The sequence below is a fragment of the Coptis chinensis genome, chromosome 3 (assembly GCF_015680905.1).
Source record: "Coptis chinensis isolate HL-2020 chromosome 3, ASM1568090v1, whole genome shotgun sequence".
Taxonomy (NCBI): Eukaryota; Viridiplantae; Streptophyta; class Magnoliopsida; order Ranunculales; family Ranunculaceae; genus Coptis; species Coptis chinensis.
Genome location: NC_141458.1, coordinates 19,478,976 through 19,491,577, shown reverse-complemented (window position 1 = coordinate 19,491,577; position 12,602 = coordinate 19,478,976). Strand labels below are relative to the sequence as shown.

At 33.6% G+C, this 12,602-nt stretch overlaps 1 pseudogene; it reads left to right on the top strand.

The window, feature by feature from the left end:
• Nucleotides 1–3,501: 3,501 nt before the first annotated feature.
• On the top strand, nt 3,502–3,939 carry LOC147508497 (zinc-finger homeodomain protein 2 pseudogene; annotated as a pseudogene).
• The last annotated feature ends 8,663 nt before the right edge of the window (nt 3,940–12,602 follow it).

Here is a 12,602-nt window from a genome sequence, read left to right as displayed (position 1 = left end):
ATGGATTTTGTTATGTTCATCTAAGAATGCATTATGAACTATCCTCAAGACGAAGATGAACTATAAGGTTGAAGACATATATGTGGGTGACCGACTTTGACGAGATTAGGTTATTTTTTTCATTTGGATTTGGATTTGGATTTGGATAAGGTTGATTATATTTATATGAATTAGATTGGAAATGTGTTATTTATTTCATTACGTTTTACGATTAAGTACAAATATATATTGGTTATCTAATGGGATTGGAATGTTTCAATGAAATTAGCAATATATATGAGTGCTACTTGAAATTTAATGGATCATATTTAGATATGTAGTTTATTCAGGTGTGTAGTTTATTACAGGTCCCTAATTTTGGGGGTTTTTATATATATTCACATTTTTTTTTTTCTTTTTTAATAAAAAAATAATATATACATATCACTGTTTTATCCAAACCGTCATGACTAATGGTACTTTTTATGACCGTTAAAAAGGATGAATCCATAACCGTTTATTTAAAACCGTCACAAATGATATGATTTGTTGTGACAGTTTTTGAGCAGTTGTTACCATTTTTTATGGTAGAGAGAGGCTAGTCTAGAACAAATATTTGTGACGGTTTTGGAAAAAAAATAAATGACTCTCACTCCGTCACGGTTTTGGGAAAAAAAAAAACAGTGACAAAAGACTTTTTGTGACTATTTTTAACAGTGATATAAAGCTTTTTTTCTTGTAGTGTATAATTGCAAAAGTTAAATCTGAAATATTTAAGTTAATTATAGGCAGAACATAAGAAGGCCCAATAACACCCCAAAGAAAAATATATTATCTGCTTTGTCTTCTACGCCTGTTCTCTCCCTCCCATCTCTGCTCAGATACTCTCTAATTTTTTATTCTCTTCAAAAGCTTCTGAACAACTAGGTTTATTTCTCGCATCTCCTCGACTACAAGCAACCATCATCCCCATCAGGTTATTGTTTACTTCCCCTTCATGATCTAATTTTTCTCAATTTATTCATCATTCTTATCGCTCATTTGTCTTATTTATATGTTTCCCATTTCGGCCCAATTTGAACTTGGATATTTTAAGCCTTTATAGTTACAACAACAATTTTTTTTTTTTTTAAAAAAAACCAAAACAAACAAATGAAAAACAATAGTAATAATGAGTCGTATGTCTTAGTTTGATCCAAATATTTAATGTAGTTTCTTTAACTGCTTATTAATATACTGAGCATATATAGGAAAATCATCTACCTAATATGAATAAATGCATTAAATCAGTGTCGAATATTAAATCATTTCAAATCTATTATATATACCGACTTTTCAATATATACCATTTTACTTGCACTGTTTTTTAAAGTTTTTTTTGTCTTGAGTATTTATGATAATTTTGGACTATGACAATATAATGTTGCAATATATAAAATATCTTCTAATAAATGTCAGTGCAAAAATATATCTGCATTGGTAACCAATAAATATGGATATTTCCAATAAAAAACAAAATTTCTGGTATATATCATTTTTCAGAGACCTCTAGTATATATATAACAAATTTGGATATTGTAGGTCTTGATAGTTGCTAAAAAAAGAATGAATAAGTTGTTTTATTTTTTCGCCCAATTGTTTAAAGTGATTCCTTTGATTACAATCCTGAGTGCTTATTATACAAGATTATTATGTTGTTCCTTTATTTGTTCTATTGTGTGCTTTTTTATTTTTTTATTTGTTTTTTTTAATGTGAACAATTAGACACATTAATGATATTATATTGGTAACTATTTGTTTAAATAAACAGTTAACGTCAACCATGTGCTACTAAGTTGATATTTTTGCAAAGGAGATCGAAGGTGCAAAAAGGGTCGTCATAATAACTATATTTATTTGTGTTCTTTTACTATTATGGGTGGTAGCATTAGGTGTTTAGACCTAAATAAATGTATGTGAATGTTCAACAAACGTGTTTTTTGTTTTAATTTGTTTAAAATATATAAATTGTATCATGTTAATTGATTTAGTTAAAAATCTTTTTTTTAATATTGAAAATTTTCTTATATTATTCTGTTGATATAAACATTTTACTTACTAACTTATTCCAACTATTGTAAAAAGCCTCTTTAAAACTTACATGTTAACATCCATTCCTTCAGCGCATGTTAGAAATAATTAGAGTTCGCAGGGAATCATACGTGTTATTTACTATAAAACCACCTCATATTTCTATGTCAATGTGATTCAACTTTCAACTAACTTACAAATTATCGCGTTCTATTTTCCAAATTACATTTCGAAGAAAAAAAAAAGTTTGTTAAGAAAGATTACCAAGATATTGGCGCGGCTCAATCAGAATAGCTATATCATTTTTCTCCACACATTGATATATACCATGTTTGACTAAACTTAGCCAATTTCACAGTAGCATTTCAAAATAGTGTATCATCCCATCTCTTGTATTAAGACTTTGAAAACAAAATATAAAAACAGCTAATTTTTTCGATTATCAAAAGAATTAAAAAAAAACACTTAATTATGTAGAATAGTTAGAAGAAAATATTGTTCTAATAGATGGAACTCGGCAGATGCTAGAGTAGAAGAGTTGTTTTTAAGGTGAGAAGAATGTTGAATGCCTTTGGTAGAATTTAAGAAGGTTGCGGCGTCAAAGTGCATTTAATACCTATGACCACTATGTCACCCCGAGAGACCAAAATAATTTAATAAAATGGAACCGTGAGTCTCTGATCCATAACATTTTTTAACAGATGCACACATTCAATTCTCTACATCCAAATTCTAATTAAACCAACCCAAAAAAACATGTCATAATGAAGAGGATATTTTATTTTGTTAATATTTAATTACTACTAACTATTAATTATTATTTACTTTTCTCATGTAATGTTAAGTTAACATAATTTACTTAAACAATAATACATATTTCATTATTTGAAATTTGGGTTTCAATGTTATTTGACGGAATGAAAGAAATTCAGCTTCATTCTAATCGACTAGAGTTAGGATTGCGTTGGGCTCGAGTAAGGGTACAATGGGGCCCATATAAGGGAAAAAGTTTAGCACTAAATGAAGTTTTTTCCTCCAGCAATTAACAAAGTATGACCCATACATAGCACTTAAAGGCTATAGACAGAAGTTTCCCTTTATGTGCCCTATGAAAATAAAATATTTGTTTGACAGATTGACGTTTCTATGTTAAAAAAATTAGATCATTGATGTATACAAATAATTAGAATTGTTGGTAGATATATCACTATAATAAAGTAATGTGGGTTCAACTTTTAAAACCCTATCACGTTTCGGCTATAAAATGAGGATATTTCATTTCATCATAGTCATTTTTTTTTTCCCAATAGAAAATTTTCATTTATCTTTGAAGATCATGAAAGAGGGGGTTCTAGAATTAAGCGTAGTTATGTTCACGAATACAACAACTACGGCAAACAACAGTGGATCGTCGTTACATCAGAACACAAGGTTGTGAGTTATAAAGAGTGCATGAGAAAACATGCTACTTCAATTGGCGGGCATGCTAAAGATGGATGTGGTCACTACATACCTATAAGTCATGGTGGTCGTATTGTTGAGAATAGAGATTTTTATCTTAAATGTGCCGCGTGTGGGTGCCATAGGAATTTTCACCGTCAAGAACTCTCTGGTCCAGTTGGAAGTAATCAAGCACCACTTTTAGAAGAACCTGATGATGAAATGTTAGAAGAATTCGGTGGGAGTGGTGATTATAATAGTGTGAAGAGAAAAAGGTTTATAACAAAGTTCACAAAGATGCAGCAGAATAAAATGATACAGTTTGCTGATATATTAGGTTGGAGAACACATAAGCGTGATGATACTGCTCTTAGTAAGTTTTGTTGGGAAATTGGAGTTAAGAAACATGTTTTCAAAGTATGGATGTATAATAACAAAAAGAAAAGGTGAAAAATAAGTGACAACTAATCCTGCATCTTACATTATTGTTGTTGTAAAATCTACGTTACTATTATGTTCACCCATTTTTCTCAGCATGTAAACTGATGAAATTACGAGTCATTATTGAATTTGTTCCAAAACATCTTTATATTAAATATAACAACTCCAGTTTAATAGACTATAGGTTAGGACATGCACGATTAGGGCATCTTTGATTTTTGAATTTTGTCAGTGCTGATTACTTATCCTAACTGTAAGTGGTTGACATCTATTTTTGGGTTTTTTTTTCCAATAACTTATAAGTATGTGGCAGCCCCTTTTTATGATAGATGTTTACTATTTATAAGTATCACCAGTGTAAGTAGTAAAGGTTTACTTACATAAATGTATAAGTAGCAAGCTCCGACAAATAGTCATCACTTATAAAAAAGAACTTGAGATATAACAAAAAAAATAGACAACTTAGTTGTTGTATTCCGTCTGCGCTCTGCAATCCCAAACATCCATTTCAAGCTTACTTAATATCTATTCAAAGGCAGCAAAAAACCCAACCACAACTATTTACTCCCTTATAAGGTGTTATTTAGAGTGCTCTTGAGGTGGTCTTCATATTCTTATTAAACAAAAAGTGTTATGACATCGAGTTCCCACTGATTTTTAAAGTGATTCTTTTCAGAAGGTTTTGATACTTGATGTCTTAGGTATAATATAATCTACACTATAATTCAGACGTTGCCTGATAAAATGTAAAATGATAGTTTTACCTACGCATAAGCTACGAGACTCAACACAAGTAAAACTAAACTATTTTGTGCTTATATTATCAAAGTTTTCTACTCTCGATGCTATTGCAATATAGTTGGAATAGAAGATTCGTTCCACTCCTAGTTCTTTAGAATTCCAAGTTAACTATGATTATCAGTCTATCAAAGTTAATGAGAGTAACGACAGAAATATACTACGATGGGAAACTACTAATCAATATGCAAATAACAAAATGAAGGAATTCAAATACTAAGTTGACAGTAGAGAATGAATTAGGGGAATTCGATTCCACCTTGATTCAACTTAATCAACTAATAAAGAAATGTCATAATCCAAATTTCATTGCTTTCGCATAAAAAACTGGTATTTCTAATCCCTAATTATTCATGACAATCTCTACTAAATAATAACTAGCATGCGAAGCAATCAAACCCATTCTCATGGTGAACTAATTACTTTCTAGAATTGAATAGATTATCACGACGATTTCTAAGCTAACAAAATTAAGTTTTGATCAAGGCTTCCTCAAACCCCTCTAATGGAAGTTTTAGCCTTAAGTCATTAAACTATCATTTCTATATGAATTTAAGCAAGACATGATATAAAGATTATAAATTTACTATATTGCTCTAATCAAGGATTCACAACTGAATTAACAATTAAGAAATGATTAACAACTAATAACTGAATTTAGATCAAAGTAATTTAATAAACCAAAACTAAATTTATGAATAACTAACTACTTTTATTAATCTAATGAAGAATTATCAATGATTCAATAAACTAAATTAAAAACAAGTAAATAAAACTAATTAATGGAGTCTAAGCTAATTTATTTTCTAATCTAGGTCTAGCTAATGAGTCTGCTCCTTTCTTCTTTTCAATAAGAGAAAGAGATCCCCAATTTCGTGCATGGTCCTGGAGCCATGTTTTGGGCTGAAAAATCGAGCCCAAAACCCAATTCCTGCAGTCCACAGAGGCCTTTTCAGCTAGATTCAACTTTAACAGCCTTTTCATCCACTTCTTCTCCACTACCCAAGATTTGGACCATTGGAAAGCTCTTTCCAAGCCGGTCGTTTTGACGTAAGGTAAACCCAATTCTAAGGTCTAAGTCCAAAGATACGGTCTTGAAGTTCTCACTTTTTTTGTGCATTTGTTTTTCGCCAAGGTTGACTTTAACTTTTCAGCTTTGACCGGGCTTTAAAAAGGCTTTTTCTCCTTTAATCTTGGCCTTCAATCAAAGAACTTCTTAGCAACCAACCCTTGCTCCTTTATCTCGTAAAAGTGATACATTTCTGCACATAATTGACTCCAATGCCTGAAATCCATAAAAGCACGTAATCAACATTAACTCTTATTTCTTACTCGCATAATTAGTCTAAAAGTATTATTGTTAAGGGGTTAAAACTACAATTTTGGGCTATTATCAAACCACCCCCAAACTGCATTTTGTATGCCCTCAACCAAATATGAGAAATTAGAATAAGTGACCAAAAATGGAGTTCTAACTAATCTCGTTTCGCCGAGTGCAATTGCATTGACCATATGCAACAAGGCCTTGAACCACTAGGAATTCCCTAGTGGACGAGTTATAGCATCGTGAGAGTTTTCCAGTGAAGGTACTCACAAATTTTATCTATACTACAACGACTAAGAAATATAACTATTGTTTCATTATTTATGTCTCAATTATCTATATATCTCACTAGCAATGAATACAGAATAATCAAGTCGAAACCTAAGCTAATATATGCATAATAATCAATAATCTACGAATAAATATATATACAATGAGTAATACTATGAAATGCACTAGCAGGTCCATTTCTGAAACTTTGGAATAACGTCCTTAAGTAGGTCCTCACATAAATGTCAAGACAAAAACACTCTGATTTTTCCGCTCAAGTTTCGCTACTCCAGTGTGCAGTGGGCACACTTTACCTTACAATCTCAATGACACATAAGGAAGCCAAAGTCGATCAAACACATCTGCCACTTACTATCACACTAACCTATTCCTAATTGAGCTAGAGGCCTTATTTAGGTATTGCGGGGATTAGGTGATGGTTTAAGAATGAAGGAAATAGATATTCAAAAAGAACCAGTCTGAGATAATAGAGTTTTCATATTATGTAACTAGAGAAAACCTTGTTCTTTTGCTTCTACACTTTGTTTCCATCCTTAGCCTTTTTATTTTGGCTTTTTGACTCATTTTATTCTATTTTTGAAGTCTTTATTTTGTTTCTATTTTTATTTTTCTTTTCTTTTCTTTTTTTTCTTTTCTTTGGATGGAAACTTCTTTTCTTTTTCTTTTCGGAAGCAACTAACTAATTTTGTTTACACAAGTTTTTCTCTTTTCTTTTCTTCACTCATCCTATTCTCAGACTCGTTCTAAAATAGGTAGGTTGATTTTTTATTTTGTTTTGTTTTTGTAAAAGGTAAAGAAATTGTGGTTTATGAAAGGCTAAAGAAAAGCTCAGAGGGGCGACTAACGGAAAATAATTCATAGGTTTGAATTTTTGGCTATATCGATCCAAAGAGGGCCTAAATTCTGGCTTAGGATATAGTATAGTGATCAAGCAAATGGACGTGTGATTTCTCTATCCGGAATTTACTTCTCCTTTGTGTCATTTCTCAAATATTTCACTCATATAAGGCTTTAGGTTATATTCTCACAGGATTTGTATAATAAGTACTCTAGGGATAGCCTAGATTTCAGAAACTTACTACCAAACAATTATAGATACTCATGTAATATATTTATAGAAAGATGCAAAGATTATTACCTACATATTAACTTAAGTTTCTAAAAACTATTCTAACGCAAAAGCTAACGTTAAACTTCTAGATCAATAAGAGCATAGAGAAAAAAAAAACAATACCAATATTCCTAAGTGTATAACATAAACTTTTTATTTATATTTTTGAAATTTTGAAATTTTTACTAGAAAACAAGTGCATAGTATACATATCTATATCCTAACAGATGCCTTAAATTACGCGTGTTTATATGCCACCCCCAAACAAGAAGCATGTTTTGTCCTCAAAGTATTGAAATAAAAAGGGTAGAAAAATACCATGGAAATGCGTGAAATTTTTGGAACACCTACAAAACAAGATTAAAACATACTAGTATAGAAAAATAAAAACAGACGCAACTCTATATGTGTTCCACCCGTTATGGGGTTATAAGAAGTAATTTGCTTGGGACATAAGCAGACACTAACTGAAATAAAAACTTACCTCTTATCCAACATTTAGACGTTGTCAACCTCTTCTATAAAGAAATGAGGTTTCTTCACATCCTGCCACGCCATGATGATTTTCCAGGCTTCACGCCATTTATCATCTACAATCGCTAACCTGTTTAGCGCCACATGGTCGGATGGGGTGTAGGGCGCAACCAATTGAGGTTGTAGCCTCCACCCCGGTCAAGTCATTGCATGAAAAGAACGAATAATACATCAGTGGGTCACACAATGTCGACCCCAACCCAATCCGTGAAACGGGCACAAAAAACAGGAAAGAAACATAGCATAATATGGCAAACTAAAACAGGCATAAGAAGGTACTTATGCCTCAGGCTATGGGCTCATGCTAAACTAGACATTAAGGTCTGGGGAATATCATAGAGCACACGTCCCCCAGCTAAATCAAGGAAAATATCACAAGTTTCGTCATTCACAGAAGAATAATGCCATTCCCCTCTAATGTTTAGCATGATCCAAAATATAACAGTGCCCACGTTCATGGACAGGCTACTAAGGGCAACGTTATATTCCCCTTGGTCCTCTATCCTAAAGATTCCTGCCCCGTAATCCTAATGCAAATTCTCATAGTTATAGAGGTACATATTATCTACCAAATATGCCCATGAGTGTTGAAATTCGGCGGGCATAGCAAGGCCGGGAGCAAAGGCTAACAAGAACCTGGTAATTTCCATCAGTTTATCCTCAATGGTGATGGAGAACACTTGTTCTCCATCCAGTCTATCAAAGAACTTACAAGTATCATAAAAATAAGATGTAAGTACAGGAGAATAAAGTTCATCAGGACTTACCATTAGCGGTTCTCAGCCTGCTTGTATGATCACCTCGCGAAACCACGCACCATAGGTTTCACTTTGGAACAAGTCTTCAAAGGACTGCTCTGGTATGATTGTAGGAGATGTCATCTTAAAACTACTCTCTAGAAGAGCTGCAAACGACCATGGAACAACCCACAAAAAATCGGAATTTTTCGTGGCTATGAAGGTCAGGGCGCGGGTCGCGCTCAGAAATAGCGTTGGTAGGGCGCGGGTCGCCCTCAAGTCAAATTGGAGTTACAGGCGTGTCGGTGCTAGGCGCGCTCATAATTGGTCCTGGTAGGGCGCTGGTCGCGCTCCGTGTGTGCTGAGCAAGATGAAGTGAAAAATAAAAGGAAAAATTGGAGGTTTGAGGTGAGAGATGAAAGTGAGATGTGTGGAGAATGAATCAAGTATATATAGGGTTTTTAGTTTCTAAAACGAATCAACAAGTTGCCAAAAAAATTTAAGGCAATTACCGGAAACAAAATATTTCCAAAACCTAAAACGGAAACAACCCATATTTCTTATTCCAAAACAAACCTAATATCTTTTAGGTTTAATTTAGAATAGTAACTTCCTAACTCATTGAAATTTCATCCTACCACAATATCTAATCATAGTCATGCCAATATCGACAACATTCAAAACAATCATTGCAAGATTACTTCTAAAATTGTGGATTATATAAAAAACAATGCTATAAGAAATAATACCACCCCCAAACAATTCTAGAAGGTGGGATTAACACAAAAAACATCATATGCGTAGAAAAGAACCACATTAAATTAAAATCGAAATTCAAAATACAATTAACTACCGAATTCAAATTTAGCTACTGAATTCAATAACTTAACATCCAAACTAATAAAAACAATAAAAATAAATAAAAACAACATCGAAACAATAAATGCTCCTAAACGACTAGCCATGAGATGAAGATGGGCCCTGAGACGAATAAGGGCCAAAGTCAGTCGTCCTTCTTCGACGACGCTCATGCCCATAGTCGCCTCCTCCTCAGAAGAACCCCCCTGGGGTGGCAAGCATTCCTAGCATTTCTACTCGGAACTTGTGATTCCCAACACTCATCCTCGCGCTAGGCACGAGTCTCATAATTCTGATGTATGGTAGTATGCCGAGTCCGGAGATCTTCACAAATAGTATTAAGAGAACGCATGCCACGATGAAGCACTGACAAACGTTCTACATCAAAAGTACACTTCTACAAGGCATCGGCCTCAAAACATCCCATGTCATCCTCCTCATCATCCAAACTAACAACCCTATCAGCCAGCAACCTCCAAGTCTTCTGGATACATTGCGTGTAAATACTTGCATTTGAATGCGAGTTCAGTATAATCCGATCAGATTTCAGAGTATCTCTCAAACTCATCATGATCTTTGTTATCAACAAAGGGAGAGGTGCAATACTCTTCCCAACTCCTCTAATCATATTTATCAAAATCTCGAGGATACAGAATTCATACTTCATCTCCTGGAGTATCCATAGAATGTGAAGACAATTCAGACTGATGTAACTGACTTTCTCTTTTCCAATGACATTCTTCCCAATCCACTGAGCTACAACCAACTGGTTGGTTCACAGGGACTACTGGCGAACAAAATGCGAACTCGCATTGTAATTTCCCTCCAAGACCGTTTCTTTCATCAAAGGCTCGATCCCACCAATTTGGGATTCCTGCAATGTGGCTACTAGATTGCGTCCTTCCTCCATGTCGAAAATACGAGCCAACACATTTCTATCCACTTCTCTCCTTGATTTATTCACCTTCACAAAAAATTTATTACCATCCAACTCCCTCGTCTTATAGAATTTTTGGACCAAATTGTCGTGATAAAAGTCGTTCGTCGGATACCACAAATGCGTCCAATCCCTACGAATCATCTCGTCACTGTAAAATAGTGCAAAGTGGTCGGCAGTAAAAGTTTGTTCCGGCAAAATTCTTCGTCTTGGAGCCATTGAAGTTTTGAAATGATTTGTAGGATGAAGACAATGTAGGGAACAAGTTTGAATGGGATTCACTTACAAACTTGGAGTGGTGGCGGTGGTGGTTGTGAAAATTTATTATTTTGGTAATTTTGTTTGGTTTTTCGGTGGGTAAGTTGGTGTTGATAATGGTGTAGAGTAGGACTCGTGATTTGGAGTGGGTTAAAACTTTTGGCGTGGTGGTATTTAGGTTTTCTTTTTTTATTTTTTATTTTGGTTAGGGTTTAAAATTTGGTAATGGCGGAATTGGGAACAAAAACTCGCGATCTATTTTTGTTGTGAGGAAGGAGACGCACGTGTCGCGCACGTGCGTGCGGTATTTGGGCCCAAGCCCAATTCGAAATCTTGAAAATTTTCGATTTTATGCGCGCAACTTCAAACTAAAATTGCCGATTCATTACCGGTCCGATTTTTGCGAATGAGATATGGAAACGATCAGGAGAGAATTTCCAATCCAATGATCCATAAAACACTCTATTCTAACCGTGGGTGATATATAAAAAGATGGAAAACACCTCAAAGTGCATGAATAACATAAGTTATGCGCACAAATGAAATCTAAATTCATAGATAATGTCAACCCGAATCTAAATATGATTAAACGGCATAAGCAACAAAAATGGAAAGTTTAGCAATCAAAGATGGAAAAACCAACACCCCACCCCCAAACAAATTTTATAGAACAGAGTTTAAAAAATTTGTTTTAAACGTGGGTCTTTTAAAGTCAGATTCCCGAGACTTCCTAGACTATTATTTATATGGTTTTGGTATTTTTTTTACCTTTTATCAAATGGCGCCGCTGCTGGGGACTCAGCGCACATGAATTATCAAATGGCGCTGCTGCCCTCTTAGTTCCGTTTAGAATTGTTTTCATTAGTATTGTTAGTCTTCCCAAAGTCCCATTAAACCCACCCACCCTTGTTTGTTTCTAACAGTGATTGTTTGGTTTAGAAACTAAAAAAATTTCAAAGAATTGTGTACGAAAATTATTTCAAAAAATAACTACCACAAAAAAATTTCAAAAAATAACTCACATATTCTCATTCAAATTATTTTTAAACTACTACAATTGAAATGGATCTTGAAGGCCTCTCTAGCACAAAATATTGTTTCCTCATTGTACACTTCAAAAAACTCTTGATCATCATACTTTTATTGTACCTCATTCAATTAAAGCTGTTACTAACCTTCACATTAACGACCATAAATGGTAAGCAACCCGGTTATCAAACTGATTTTTACTCCATATAGCCTCATTACATAAGCACCAACACTGAATTTCAATAAATCTTATGCAATATCTACCCAGCTATACATTTTAGTTTCGTTTTTTCCAAAAAACAAAGGAATATAATTTTATTGTTTTTCCAATATTGTTGTGGCCTTTTCAACTCGAATGGGACTTTTAATTTCTGTTTTCCTTTGGGTACCTTTATGACAAAGAAAAACTCCCAAATACAGTTGGCCCAATACGTTGTCCCAGACTTAGAAACACCTGCATTCAGCCATGGACAAGATCCACATCTTCCAAGAGAATTAATATACTCCTAACAATAGGTTCATCTAACTATACATCCAACATTGTGTAACCTCCATTAAAAAATATAAAAAAGAAATGTCTACCAAGCATTGTTTCGTTAATACTACACAAGTTCAACGAAATCTCGAATGATCCACAAAACATACATTTCAAACGAGAAAAAAATAGGAAACTTCTTTATACTCAAAACTTCAAAATGTCTTAAAGCCTTCTCTCATCCTACTGAGTTCATCACTTTAAACAATTTTGTCTTGCTTAACATCGTGTTCTATAATCTCAACAAATTGACTAATTTC